General features: G+C 41.9%; 1 pseudogene; it reads right to left on the reverse strand.

The window, feature by feature from the left end:
- Nucleotides 1-14,341: 14,341 nt before the first annotated feature.
- Nucleotides 14,342-14,346, reverse strand: part of LOC131893685 (selenoprotein F-like) — a 49,839-nt pseudogene continuing 49,834 nt past the window's right edge.

Raw genomic sequence — 14,346 nt, forward strand, 5'->3', positions numbered from 1 at the left:
AATTCTCCTTCCTCTCTTTCATCACCTGGAGTGCCCACTTCCTTGTATCTTTCCACCCTGATGTAATTTTCTTTCCACTTCCATGTCCCATGTGACCTACCTTGCTCCATGCTTCCTTGATGCCCATCTCCCCTCTCATGTTCTCTTTTCTAGTTTCATAGCCTATGCCTGCATTCACTTCAACTTACAAACATAGAAACATTACAAACCAGGATCCATACACGAGAAAGCATAGAGAGATCAGATGGTGAAAGGAATGAGTATGCTCCTGGGTTGGCAGAATACTGCGTTCAATGCAATTTCTACCAAAGTTCCAATGACACTGCTCACAGAACTATAAAAGTCCATCTAAAAACACCAATGGAAAGAGAAAAGGCCACAAATACCAAGGAATCCTTAACAGAAAGAGCATTGCTGGAGGGGTCGCCATACCAGACTTCAAACTATACTGTGGAACTATAATGACAAAGACATAACATGGAGACCAATGGAGCAGAGCAGAGAACTCATCAGTAAACCCACACAGTTCATTCAAGCCGCTTCATTCATCAGAATTGGCAAATTCATCAAAACACGCATGAGGGGAAAGGCAGTTTATTCATCAGATAGTGCTGTCAAGGCTGACTATCAGCCTACAGAAGAGCAACCCAGATATAAAAGTCAATTCAAAGTGGGTCAAAGATCATAATCTAAATGCTTAAACACTCCAGTCCCTTGCCCTGCTCTAACTTTCTCACTCCAGGAGCCAGGAATCTCATTCATGTGCTTTACTGGTGCTCAGTTTCTCAGCCCACAGCACCCTTCTGCTGACTCGGTCCCCTAAAGCCTCTTACCCCATCCCATGCTCTCTCCCTCTCTCTCTCTCTCTCTCTCTCTCTCTCTCTCTCTCTCTCTCTCTCTCTCACACACACACACACACACACACACACACACCAAAAAAAAGAAGACAAGACTAAAACTCCTGACTCAAGTTCAAGAAAATACAAACAGCTAAAGGAAATAATGAGAATTTAAGATATGAAAGATATAAAAATGTTAAAGAAAACTCAAACTGAAATAAAGTTTAAAATGAAAATTCAATAACCTAACTAGAAAACTCAGTAGAAAGCTTTAGCAGCAGAATAGACTAAGAAGAAGATAAAATATCAGACTTAAGGACAAAGAGGTAGAATTGGACCACTCAAGCAAGAAAATGATTTTTAAAAAATTTAAAGTATGTGAAGAAAGCATGCAAAAACTTTGAGATACTATATAAAGATAAAAATCTATTAATTATAGGCTAGACAGAGGAAAATAATCCCAGGTCAGTGGTATTGACCACATCTTCAGCAGTGTCATAAAAGAAAACTTTTCCAACTAAGAGAAGACATACCCATTTAGATACAAGAGGCACACAGAACACCATATAGACAAAAAATATTTTAAAAATTATCTTGGTGTATCATAGTTAAAACACTAAACATGCAGAAAAAGGACTATTGGAAGTTGCAGGAGAAATAGACATAAGTCATACATAAAGGAAAACCTATCCGAATAAGCTGACTTCTCAATAGAAACTTTAAAACCAAAGGATCTTGAAGCAATATAGCCCAAGTCCTGTAAGACCACAGACACCAACACAGACTACTTTGCCTTAGATAAACTATTACCTTTAGTTAAAGGAGAAAAAAAACGATTCCATGATGTAAACAACTAAGAGTTCATGTCTACGAAGCTAGCGCTACAGGGAATACTAGAATCACTACTTCAGACTGAAGAAAGGAACAGCAGAGTCAGGACTCCTGTGAGATTGTGGCTCCTAGAACCAGAAGCTGCACCAATGATAACAAGAACGGAACAGACATCAATAGACATGCTAATGTGGAGGTGGACTCTCACGTGGACCCTCCCCCTGGACAAAGAACTAGGCAAGGTGAGCAATGCTGAGAGAGAATTATCTTCCCCAGGGATGAGTTCCCTAATAGGTTATCTGATACCCAGGGGTCAGCCCTGAAAACATAAACATATACATACAAACAACACTAAATGGACTCAGTGGGTTGTAGTTATACACACGTACACACACAGAGAGATATAGATATATAGATAGATAGATCTTATGTTACTATATATACTATATATATAAAATCAAGCAATAATAATTAAAGAGGAAGAGGACATAAATTTGGCAGGGAGTGAAAGGGGCATGGGAGAGGTTGGAGGGAGATGAAAAAACAGGACGTGTCAGCCAGAGAAAAGGGGAAATTACGTAATTAATTAATTAAAAATTTTAAAAGAGGCTACAGAAAGAAAACAAGTGACACAAGGATAATTGAAATTCAAACTAAGCCAAAGGACGGGAACAGTACATGAAGACAGCAGAATGATAGCAGCCCGTCAACACACAGTTCTCAACTATAACTTTCAATAACAGTGGACTTGACTTTCCAGTCGAAAGTCACAGCTAGTCGAAGGCTTGAGAAGCAAGATCAATCAAGAACTTTTTATGGTCTACAAGAAACACACTTTACCTTCAAAGACAGACACCACCATAGAGTGAACGGATATGTGTTGCGGGGGAGGGGGGATTCCAAGAAAATGGGACCAGGAAACAAGCAGAGGACAGTATCTGAATCTCTGACAAAACAGACCCCAATCCAAAATTAATAAGAAGAGATAAAGAAGGACATTTCATCCTGGTCCAGAGAAAAAGCAACCCAGAAGACAGTATAATTCTAAACTGTATGCACCAAACTCAGATACACCCAATTTAGTTTCAAAACTACTACTTGACTTCAAGCAGAGATTAATACCAATAGTATGTGATTTCAATATAAAAATAAATAAGCAAATAAACAAGCAAAGCATAGCAATACCACAGTTGCAAAACCTAGTAGATTCAACTAGTGTAAATGTCCCTGCAACCAAGCTTGACAGACAGCCTGAACTCCGTCCCCAGAACCCGCATGGCAGCAGAGAGCAAACGACCACCAGTTGTCCTCTGACCTCAGCAGCTGAGCTGTGGCCCACGCCCCGACACATACATAACCCTCACATACACATGCAAAATCAATACATGTAAATGCAATTTTTAAAGATATAGTTACAGGCAAGAACTTTCCGAACGAGACGAGGAATTAACACGTGTACTACATGAAATTAAGGTTTCTGCATGTCCAATTAATTATCAGCAAAACAAAAAGGAAGCCTACAAAATGGGAGAAAAAATTTTTTCAGCTAAATGTCAAACAAGAAGTCAGCATCTAGACTATATAAGTTAAACACCAAAAACAAAACAAACAAAAAACAAAAACAAATCTGCCGATCACTAAACAGGCAAATGAGACAGACAGACGGTTCTCAGAAGAAGAAACACAAACTGCATGTAAGCTTTTTAAAGGGTGTTCAACAGCCTTAGTCATCAGGGAACGGCAAATCAAAACTGCTCTGCCATTCTATCTCATGCCAGTTACAATGGCTATCATCAGAAAGGAGACAATACAAAATTTGGTGAGGATGTGGGGGGCAAAGGCATCTTTATTCAGTTCTGGTGAGGGTATAATCTTCTACAGTCATTATGGAAATCAATGTGGAAGCTTCTCAAAAACTTAAGCATAGAACCCACCATTTGATTCAGCTATACCACTCTGGAGCACATATCCCAGACACTCTATATCTTATGACAGAAATGCCTGCACATCTATGGTATTACAGCATCATTCACATTAGCCAGAAAATGGAATCAGCCTAGGTGTCCATCAACAGGTGAATGGATAATGAAAGTGTGGTGTGTTATACCCAATAGAATTTTATTCAGCTGCAAGGTAAAATGAAATTTGCAGGAAAGTGGGAAGATCTGGCAAGTATTATATTAAACAATTTAACTCAGACTCAGGCAAAAATCACATGTTCTTTCTCATATACAGATCCTAGCATATAATATTTAGGAGGACCTTTAACAGCAACATAAATATTGTAGTCCCTTAGAAAAAACATGATTGGCGGCACACTGATTTTTCAAGAACTGAATATAACAGGGAAAACTGTAAGTCTAGCACTAGAACATTATAATCCCTTCACCAATTCTAGGTTTGAGTCACTGCATAACTGCAGGGCTCCTTCACTCAAGAGGAGTCCAGGTATAACACAAATCTTAAAAGGTCTTATTAAAAAAAAAAAAAACAGAGCCAGATATAGGGGTGAAAACCTGAGAGATCAGAGGAATAGGAAAAGCCACAAGCTAACCTCACCTCACCAACACCTCAGTCTCCAAAGAGATCTACTTCCTGTATACCCATGCCTATATGCCTTTCTGTTCTACTGTATCATTTGCTCTCTCTGTCCAGCTACATCACTTCCTCTTCTGGCCCAGCTCTGTCATGTCCTGTCTATCTGTACAGACCTCCAGACCTTTTATGATTAACTAGTGTTGGAATTCAAGGCATGTGCCACCATACCTGGCTCTGTTCCCAGTGTGGCCTTCAACTCACAGAGATCCAGACAGATCCCTGCCTCTCAAGTGATAGGATTAAAGGCATGTGCTACCATTGCCTGACCTCTATGTTTAATATAATGGCTGGCTTTTCCTTCTGATTCTCAGATAAATTTTATTGAGGGACACAGATAAAATATCACCACATCCAGGGGCTGGTGAGATGGCTCAGCAGTTAAGGACACTGACTGCTCTTCCAGAGGACTCAGGTTCAAATCCCAGAACCCACATGCAACTCAACACTGTAACTCCAAGATATGACACTCTCAAATAGATGTACCTCCAGGCAAAACACCAATGCATATAAATAAAAAGTAAATAAATTAAGAGGAGTCCCAGTAACTTTGAGAAGGACATCAAGAGATGTATTAGCTGTGTCGGGGGTGTGACTTTGGGCAGAGGAATTTAGAAAATAGCCATGACCTCCTAAGTAAATCACTGTTTTTCTAAAAATGATTTCTGGTGTGTTCTAGAACCCTAGGAAGGTAGACAATGTAACTCTAAGTAATCATAAGATCTGAGGTTCATGTGGTTAACTAGAATTGTCTACTGAACTGTAGACAAGAATTTGTCTAGTATGTAGTTTATGGCTAAAGAAGATTTTGTGTTTAGTAATAAACTCATATAAGCCCTGACAACAGCTTAAGGTAGAGAAGATATGAGTTAGTTCATGGTTTTAGAGTATTCCATCCACCACCCCAGGAAAGACATGACAGAGCAACTCAGCTCACCCTGATGGTACATGTGGCCAACACTTGAAGGCATACCAGAAAAGAAGCAAGGCCAGAACCAGCAGCCAAGTATATTCTTCAAAGGCTCACTCCCAGTGACCCACTGCAAACTGGGCGCCACCTCCTGAAGGTTTTGAGAACCTTCCAAAATAGCACCATTAGCTGGAGACCATGATTATTTTGATGTTTAGATCTTCAATGTCCTGAATGAATGCGTATGAAGGTTGCTGAAGGAATACCCTATGGTTGAGATGAATCCAAGTAATCCAAGATAAAGAAGGTCTGAGTTTAACAGACTAAGTAGAGAGGCACATCACCAGAAGCCAATGCTTCCTTCCATTGTGTCCTTTCAGAATACTTCCATATCCTATGGTCATGGTCTACACAAATGAGGGTCTATGTACTTAGTTCCAAAGGAGTGAAAAATAGAATACATCAGTCAACTTTCTATCACTATAACCAAGTACCCGAGGCAATTTACTTATAAAAAGAAAAGGTTCAGTTTGGCTTGTGGTTCTGATGATTCCAACTCATTGTCAAGTGGCTGTATTGTTTTGGGTCTCTGGCAAAGCAGCACGTCATGGCAGAAGAATATGACAGAATGCTGCTTATGTCATGAGTTAAAGGGTAAAGTGTAGAAATGGAAAGAGGGGGAAATCAGGCTCTAATAATTCCCCTCTCGTTCAGGCTTTCAATAACCTACAACCTCCCACTAGGCACTATTCCTAAAGCTTCTTCCCAATAGTGTGGCCCTGGGAGCAAGCCTTTGGGAGACATATACCACTCTAACTGTGGTAGTATGAGCTACCTTACCAGGGCATTATACCCTGACTGAGGGATAGAGGGTCAAAGACATGTAGAAAGGACATTCAATGCTTCTCCCTTGTTCTAATGTATTAACCTTGACTTTAAAAAAAAAAAATTCTGTATCCTAAAGCTACACCCATGAAGTCTCACCAGCATGGTGCCTAAACATGGCCTGAGCAAGGACAACAGCAACAGACATGCTAATATGGAAAAAGGCCTCAACCCTAGATAAACAATGAGATAAATAAGGGATACTGAGAGTGGGGAAAATAGTCTTCTCCAGGGAAGAGCACATCAATTAGTTATCCAATACTAATGTCAGCCTTGAAAACATACGTAGCTAGAGTTTTCCTGCCTGGCCCATAGTCAGGACAAATCTCTCTTACCCGCCAGTCCCACGGCCACTCAGACCCAACCAAGTAAACACAGAGACTTATATTGCTTACAAACTACATGGCTGTGGCAGGCTTCTTGCTAACTGCTCTTATATCTTAAAGTACCCCATTTCTATTAATCTATAAGTTGCCACATGGCTTGTGGCTTTACATGTTACTTGTCATGGCAGCGGCTGGTAGCATCTTTCTGCCTCAGCCTTCCACTTCCCAGAATTCTCCTCTCTCCTTGTCCCGCCTATACTTACTGCCTGGCTACTGGCCAATCAGTGTTTTATTTATTAACCAATCAGAGCAACACATTTAACATACAGAACATCCCACAGCAAACATATATATACATTATACAGATTGAATAAGTTTTACATCAACAATTAAAGAAAAAGAGGCCATGAATTTGAAAAAGAACAAGGGAAGCACATGAGGGAGTTGGAAGGAAAAAGTATAAGAGGAGAGTGATGTAATTAGAATCTCAAAAAATATTTTAAAAAGTATTTTCTCTGTCCCTTGCTATTTCCTATAGAGTGTGCTAATGATGAATAACATAACAATTTATTTATGGGAGATCAAGGCAGGATTCTGATGGACCAGAATAGGGATTGGTAGACATCTTTCTGAAGAAGATCCTGAAGTGAACAGGCTTAGCTTTGTCTGTCATGTGGCATCTGTACCACTTGGCACTGTCATTGGCCACAAAAGCAGCTACAGACAACACATCACCAACTGAACACGCAAATTAACCCATTTTCAAAGGGAAGTGGTGAGCTGGACTTGACCTGGAAGGGGTAGTTTGTCACCCCACAGAGTAGAGGATAAATATGCATCAGAACGTTTGTGGTGACACTTGAGACGTTGAACTCTCCTTGGGAAGGTAGTGAGAGGCTGTTGCCTTCTATTTTGTGGGAAAACATTTCTGTTGCCATTGTTGCTTTGGAGTAGAATTGCAGATTTGTGCAGACCCAGCCAAGAGCAGCTGGTAGGGGGTAGGAAAACTGGCTCACTCAACTCCTAACCCAAGCCCTTTACTATGCTTTCCTGTACGAAAGAAACTAGAAAGTGAGAATGTGTTTCTAAGAATTCTTGGCAGTTGAGGTTTTCCATGTGACCTGTGTTACCCCTAGAAGACACGTTTATACAGACCCAGAAATGGGAGTGAGTAAAAAGAGAAGAAGAGCCCAAGACCAGCAAGTGCCAGGCATGCACAGGGGCAGGAGGGCCAGTCCCTGAAGCTAAATGCTACAGCTCAGACTGTTAGGGTTGAGCAGGGAATGGCACTGGCAGAAAATGGCACCAAGGCTACTTTTTAGCCATGGAGAGCAGATGCCCCAGGCAGCCCTGCTGTCTACCTTTACCATCCAAGTTTCATTAACTGCCTGCCCTCCAGGAGAAGCAAATACTAATAAGCACTAATTTCATGATATAAGGGTCTCTCTCTCTGATACTGTTTTAATAATTTTTCATTACCCAGCAACTAGCTTAATGCCCAGCATAGAGTCATCATACGTTAATTTTTAGTGAATTAAAATTGCTACCTTGTTATTATCCTACATAGACTTGAAAAGTACCTGAAAGATGCATAGCTAAAGAATGTTAGAGTCACTGTACCAATTTTATTTTCCCTCCACCCGCCAGTTTGTGGGATTTCAGCAAGGGGAGTGCAAGCTTTTGAAATGAAACTGGAGAAGACTACGGTTCCATTGGCAACCATCATAGCATTCAGAAGCAAAGCCACATCTCCAGAGGCAGAGCTGGACACCCACACAATGGCCGGGGTGGAACAGTAATGGCCATATATGTGCCAAACAATTAGCCGGGGATAACGGCACACACCTGCAACGGCACACAACCGCTTGTTTTACATAAATGGTTAATAATTAACCATCATTTTAAGTTCCTTACCTGCAAAGCCTACATATTAGGAGGCATTTAATCTATAGCTATTGTGTAAAGGATAGAATACATCAAAAGTTTGCTTAGTTAATTCTCATCACACCAGTAAGTAGATATAATTGACCTTTCGCAGACCACAAAAGTTGTGTTGTCTGAAACTGAGGAGCGGGACTGAACTGGCTGAGGTACAAGGAACAGACATTTTAGGAATGTCCCTCTCCCATGGGCTCAGCTTGGCCCGGCTCCTCCAACTGGGAGGTGTTCTGCAAGGTAGTCTTTGCCTCACTAGTGACTTGTCTTGCGGACTCAGCCTCAACCTGGAGAGTCTGTCCCTGACTCCAGGCCGCCAAGTGCTTTCATACAGATCTGCTTGTCTCTGCAAATATCACAGTACTTGATTATTCACTGTATGGCCATTAGAGTTTTCTGTCTCTATTAGCTGGCAGGCTAGCTGAAGCTGCGAGAATCTCTCCCTTCATAATCCCAGTACACAGCACAAAAGCCTACTACTCTTAAGTGATAAAAACAAGTGGCTACGCAGCACCTGGAGTCATGCTAAACCTTTCTTTTATCAGTCTTCACAAGCCAGCGACTTCTGTACCATATTATCCTCAAGGTGCAGGTGTGGACACTAAAGAGCATCTTATGCAAATCAGGGATCCTCCCCTTTGTTACATCACATGGCCCTTCGCCGTAGCTTGAAGTGGCCCAAGCATGTCTCATCCCACTATGTCCTGTGGTCCTCTACTGTGTTTAGATGCAGCATAAAGGAATCACTCCCCTCTGCATTGCATGGCTCTTGCAGTCATCAAAAATGGTCTGAGCATCCAGTGTCTCTTCCCAGTGTGTCATGTCTTGTTTCTCGAGCTTTCTGTTGTGGAATCTTGACTCCCAGTGCAGAAGTACCGAAGCAGTGGGATCTTAAGAGGGAATTGGGTCCTGGGAGGATCATCCCAAAGGGATTAATGCTGTCTCATGGAGTGAGTGAATTCTCTTGACAACCTGACTCTACCCTCATTTCCTCTTTTACCAGGACTTTGCTTTCTCCTCCCACAGGCTCCCATCAGTTTCGTCATCATGTTATTATACAGCCAGAAGAACCTCACCAAAGGCCAAACTAGTGAAGCTGTCTGTCTTGATTTTCAACCTCTAATACTGTGAGGGTTCTTTAAATTATTATCTTTATTATTATTCTCTCGTATGTTACATCCCTACCACAGCCTCCCCTCCCTCCACTCCTCAGTTCCCCTGTCCTGGGATCTACTCCTCCTTCATTGTCCTTCAGAAAAGAGCAGGTCTCCCAGGGATATCAAGCAAACTCCATCTACCAAGTTACCATAAGACTAAGGTACAAACCCTTATATCAAGACTGGATGAGGCAATCCAGTAGAAGGAAAAGGGTCCCAAGGGTTGGAGATACCCTCACTCCCACTTCTAGGATTCCCTCAAGAACACCAAGCTACACAACCATAACATCTATGCAGAGGACCTAGCTCAGACCCATACAGGCTCCATGATTGTCCCTTCAGTCTCTGTGAGCCCCTATGAGCCCTGCTTAGTTGACTCTGTGGGCCACATTCTCATGGTGTCCTCAACACCTCTGGATCCTACAGTCTTTCCTCCTCCTCTTCTGTGGGGCTCCCCTGGTTCCACCTAATGTTTGACTGTGCATCTCTGCATCTGCTCCCATCAGTTGCCGGAGGCAGCCTCTCTGATGACAGTTGGGCTAGATAGGCACTGATCTATGAGTATAGCAGAAGATCATTAGGAATCATTTCATTTACTTTTTTTCTATCCTAGGTCTTTGGGCTACCTAACCTCTGGTTTCTTGCCATCTAGGCAGTATCAGGTGTGGGCTCCCTTGGACGAGTCATTGGTTGGCCACTCCCACAAGTTCTGTGCCACCATTACCCCAGAACATCTTATAGGCAGAAGAAATTATAGGCTGAAGGTTTCGTGGCTGGGTTGTCCCAGTGCCACCACTAAAAACCTTGCCTGGTTACAGATGATTGCCGGTTCAGGCTCCATATCCCCCATTCCTAGGAGTTGTTGTGGTCACCATCATAGATTCCAGGGAGTTTCCACAGCACTAAAACTGTGAGTTTAAAAAGAATAAAAACAGGGCTGGAGAGATGGCCCAACGGTTAAGAGCACTGGCTGCTCTTCCAGAGGTCCTGAGTTAATTCCCAGCAACCACATGGTGGTTCACAACCATCTATAATGAGATCTGGTGCCCTCTTCTGGCCTGAAGGCATACATAATAAATAAATCTTTTTTTAAAAAAAAAGAAAACAAACAAACAAAAAATCTCTTTTCTTTATATACTGCCCTGCCTGTGGCACAGTATCATAGTAATGGAAAACAGAAGAGCACACTATTTCATATTTCAGCTAATAGCTTCAGCTAGATCTTTACTGCTGTTCATGTGAAAGTTAAAATAAAATGAAACCACTGTAAGATAAGCAAGCCTTCGGAAACAGTGTGATCGCATATAGACGCTTCAACAGTGGAAAGAAATACAATGTTGGGGTCAGATCTGTGATTCTTTCAAACTTCTCTGGTAAAAAGCTGGGAATTTCAAAAACAGCCTCCGTGCCGTAAAAGCTTTTAACAGGGCTCTATGAATCTTATTGTATGCATTGAACTTTTGTAAAACCGTAGTTTCTTTAAGGAATCCTTTCAGATTTTTAAGTCACATTTAAAGCTCTATGAATATATAAAGAGATGTCTGATCTTAAAATTTCACTTTACTGAGAAAGCTTTTAGAACTTTCATCATCTAGATTATTTTACTTGTAAATTGACTTTATTTTGAATATATATATTTAGACATAATTTTGCACAAACGTGGAGTTTTTCATTTTTGGTTGAGTTTTGAAATGTCTTATCTTCCTTCTACATGTATCAGCCATAACTCCAAGTCAATAGCCTAGTCGACACCCTTTTATGTATTAATACATCTGCATAATTCTGCTTAATCCCGTACTCTAGCTGTGCATTGTTCATTATGGGAAGCCTTCTTTAGTTGTCTTATAGGAAGAGATTCTAATTACTTAGGGCCTTTGCATCCTGCCTCCCTCTCTTTCTCCCCTCTCCCTCTCCCTCCTGCCCCCTCTCTCTGTCCTTCATAGAAATTCCTCCAGTGCTTCTGGGGTGGCTTTCATGCATTCTTTAAGTGACTGCATAGCATTCTCTGGCCTGCACATAGTGTGGAATCTAGTCCCACTCTAGCAATGGGAAATGTTCTCTTCCCTGGGCCACTAGAGGGCGCTGTCAGAGCAGTGTCAGGGTGAAGAGCAGCAAGTTAGGGTGAGACTGGGAGACACATCTGTGAGGAAACTAACCTCTTCATTCCCCCATTCTCATCAATCTTCTTCATCCTCAGCTCAAGATGCTGTTGGTCCCAACTTCTCTCCCAAACCTTGCTCAAGAAGGGGACCCAGAACTCATTGGCTTTCTCCAATCAGGAGTTTACATACCATTCCAGTCATGGGGAGATGGAGGGATGGAGGAGTAGTGAGGGTATTGTGACAGACTCTCTCAGGTTAGGTTTCTTATTCGGGACTCCCACAGTTGTTGACTGTGTCTGGCAAAAAAATGTATTGCCAGAAATGTTCTGAATTACACAACCAATGAGAACAGTCCCTGTCACTACTGCCACTACAGTGCCACAGCTCAGGAGGACAGAAAATTCCAATGAGCAGGCTAAGAGCTTGACACACATTATCTCATTTAATATTCACGGAAATCCCATGACATAAGCACAGTTTTTGTTGTTACACAAATGAAGTGTGTGATGTAGATACAAGTCCACACATCAACACAGATCTCAAAACATGACATGAATTTTCCTCATGCCACCTTAAGTAGGTCACTGGATGACCTCTCCTAAAGCTCCGTCTTCAACTCCTGGAACCACCTGAACCAATTCAAGTTCAATCCAAGTTCCCTATATTTTTTGCAAAGTCACAGCAATCCGGTGAGCTTGCATTTGCTCTCACTTCTGTTGTGGGATGTTCTCTATGCTGTGAATGTATTGCTATGATTGATAAATGAAACACTGATTGGCCAGTAGCCAGGCAGGAAGTATAGGCAGGACTAGCAGAGAGGAGAATTGGGGGAACAGGAAGGCGGAGTGGAGGAGATGCTGCCAGCTGCCATGATGAGGAGCAGGATATAAAGTACCGGTAAGCCACGAGCCACGTTGCAAAGTATAGATTTATAGAAATGGGTTAATTTAAGATAGAATAACTAGATAACAAGAAGCCTGTCACAGCCATACAGTTTGTAAGCAATATAAGTCTCTGTGTGTTTACCCGGTTGGGTCTGAGCAGCTGCGGGACTGGTGGGTGAGAGAGTGGTCGGCCAGGCAGGACTGGAGAAAACTTTAGCTACACACTTGCTGTTTTGGGTGCCCTCTTTCACTGATGGAATCATCCTGATTTCAACCAATGCTCTATAAGACAAACTCCTTCAACCAGTCAGTTCACACATTGCCCTGTCTGTGAGACTTTCCCCCAGTAAACTATTCTTTCCATCTTAGGATAATGTGACTTACTTACCTAACTCCTCTCTAGGAAAAAAAAAATTCTAAAGCCAAGTCTTAGACTCACTCACAGTATGCAACCTGGCACATGGCAGACCTTCCGTGTAAGTTCATAAATAAATGAATAACTGGAAGAACTGTGAAGGGTCTCTCTGAAAGAACCAGTGCCAAACCATATTCCTAATGACATAAAATATATAAAGAAAAGCCAGCAGATTGGAGTTGCTCCTTTCAGAGAGGATTTCTGTGACAAATTCATTACCAAACCAATTTAGCAAATAAAGAGGCCCCGGCTTTGCTCTGCAGCTGAACCTGCAGGGCTATTTGCCCTCTGGACCCGAGTACTGGAAAACTGAAGACTGTGTGCTGGGCTATTCACACACAGCTCTGTGCTCGTTGCTGCTGGGATAGAAGGTTCAGTTCTTTATTAAGAGTGAAAATACTTTGAGATCTAGCCTTACATAGCAGCCATTAAGGGGATAAAAAGCAGGAAAAGTCCCCTTTCATCAGAAAAGTTTGTGATAATCATGGACATTGTGTTTCTCTTCAGAAACATAAAGAGATTGGCTTTCTTTGGACTTGGTTATCATTTTCCTTCCTTTCCAGAGAGTGTATCTATCCTCCTAGAAAAAGAATTGAAGACCCAGCATTGTGAAAGCCACCAGGGCCACAATTGCTAATGTTCTTTCTCATGTGCTGTTTTCTTTCTGTGAACTCTGAGACACCGCTAATGAGAATGTCCAATTATTACATCTGTTGACCAAGAGCAGGCTTTGCTATCCAATAACACAGCCTTCTCTGGCAGTTCACTCTAATGAGAAACTGGGTAATTGTGGGACATTTAATCAAGGAATATAGTTGAGGACTTAGAGCCTACATTGAACCTACAGCCAGAAATGCTGATTTTTTTTTTTTTATGTTGCAAGTCTAATCAGGTTTATTTTATACATGCAGAAATGTCCATAGAATATTTTTTTTCTTTTCCTGCCCCAAATTCTGAATATATTTTGTACATCAAAGCAGCAGATATCTAGGTGAGGGCTCTAAGTATCATCTACTTCAAGGCAGAGTAACTATATTCCACTCATCCCCAAAGTCAGCCAGTCACCTTCTCAGCCATTTCTGAGATATTTCACCCTGCTAGCCCTTGACACAGTTTGTTTCCTTGAGCCTCAGAAACTATTGTCTTCATTTCTTCTATGGTCAAAGAGAGGCTTAGCTTTTCCGCTGCATTCATCTTCTCTACAGTGGGAGGAGGAGCTTAGCTGGTTCCCATTGCATCCATCTTCTCTACAGTGGGAGGAGGAGCTTGGCTGGTTCCCATTGCATTCATCTTCTCTGCAGTGGGAGGAGGAGCTCAGCTGGTTCCCACTGCATTCATCTTCTCTACAGTGGAAGGAGGAGCTTAGCTGGTTCCCACTGCATTCATCTTCTCTACAGTGGAAGGAGGAGCTTAGCTGGTTCCCACTGCATTCATCTTCTCTACAGTGGGAGGAGAAGCTTAGCTAGT

The sequence above is a fragment of the Peromyscus eremicus genome, chromosome 1, assembly GCF_949786415.1.
Source record: "Peromyscus eremicus chromosome 1, PerEre_H2_v1, whole genome shotgun sequence".
In the NCBI taxonomy this organism is placed as follows: Eukaryota; Metazoa; Chordata; class Mammalia; order Rodentia; family Cricetidae; genus Peromyscus; species Peromyscus eremicus.